We start from the raw sequence: 1,105 nt of genomic DNA on the forward strand, positions 1-1,105 counted from the left end.
ATGCCTACCTCTGACTTTTATGGCAGAAATATCTCTGTACCTTCCATTGGAGCTAACAATTTTGAGCTTAAGCCTCAGTTAGTCTCTCTTCTGCAGTAAAACTGCAAATTCCATAGACTTCCAATGGAAGATCCACATTAGTTTTTAGCTGAATTCTTATAGATCTATGATACTATAAAGACTAATGGAGTAAATCCTGAAGTCAACAAGCTTATGCTCTTTTTCTTTGCTATAAGAGACGGATCTAAGCTATGGTTGGATGCCCGACTAAAAGAGAGATTAGACTCTTGGGAAAAGCTGGTTAATGCTTTTCTGGCTAAATTCTTTCCTCCTCAAAGAATGAGCAAGATTGGAGTGGAAGTTCAAACCTTCAAACAAAGAGAAGGTGAATCTCTCTATGAAGCTTGGGAATGATACAAGCAATTGATCAGGAAATGTCCTCTTGACATGCTCTTAGAGTGGTCTATCGTAGGCGTGTTCTATGATGGTCTGTCTGAGATGCCCAAAATCTCATTGGACAGCTCTGCAGGTGGATCCCTCCACTTGAAGAAAACGCCTGCAGAAGCAAGAGAACTCATTGAGATGGTTGCAAATAACCAATTCATGTACACATATGACAGAAATCCTATGAACCATGAAATCTCTCAGAAGAAAGGAGTTCATGAAGTTGATACTCTGAATGCCATAATGGCTCAGAATAGGATCTTGACCCAACAGGTCAATATTATCTCCCAGCATCTGACTGGAATGCAAACTGCAGCTAGCAGTACTCAGGAAGCTTCTTCTGATGTAGACGCTTATGATCCTGATCAACCCACCATGGAGGAGGTGAATTACATAGGAGAACCCTATGGATACACCTACAACCCTTCATGGAGGAACCATCCTAACCTTTCATGGAAGGATCAACAGAAACCTCAGCAAGGTTTCAATAACAATCAAGGTGGAAGGAACCAGAATAGGTGCATTAACAAATCACCATTCCCATCTTCTCAAGGGAATATGGAAACCTCTAAGCATAACCTTTCTGACTTAGTATCTCTGGTTTCCAACCTCTCTAAGACCACTTATAGTTTCATTAATGAAACAAGGTCCTCCATTAGAA

General features: G+C 40.6%; 1 non-coding gene across 1 annotated transcript; it reads right to left on the reverse strand.

Moving 5' to 3' along the window:
* Nucleotides 1–345: 345 nt before the first annotated feature.
* LOC148555690 (small nucleolar RNA R71) lies at nucleotides 346–452 on the reverse strand. Its single transcript, XR_015888107.1, has one exon. It is a non-coding gene; the product is annotated as a small nucleolar RNA R71 (small nucleolar RNA).
* Between the last annotated feature and the right edge of the window lie 653 nt (nucleotides 453–1,105).

This window comes from Arachis ipaensis, chromosome B6 (assembly GCF_059453495.1).
Source record: "Arachis ipaensis isolate K30076 ecotype BB chromosome B6, ASM5945349v1, whole genome shotgun sequence".
NCBI classification, from domain to species: domain Eukaryota; kingdom Viridiplantae; phylum Streptophyta; class Magnoliopsida; order Fabales; family Fabaceae; genus Arachis; species Arachis ipaensis.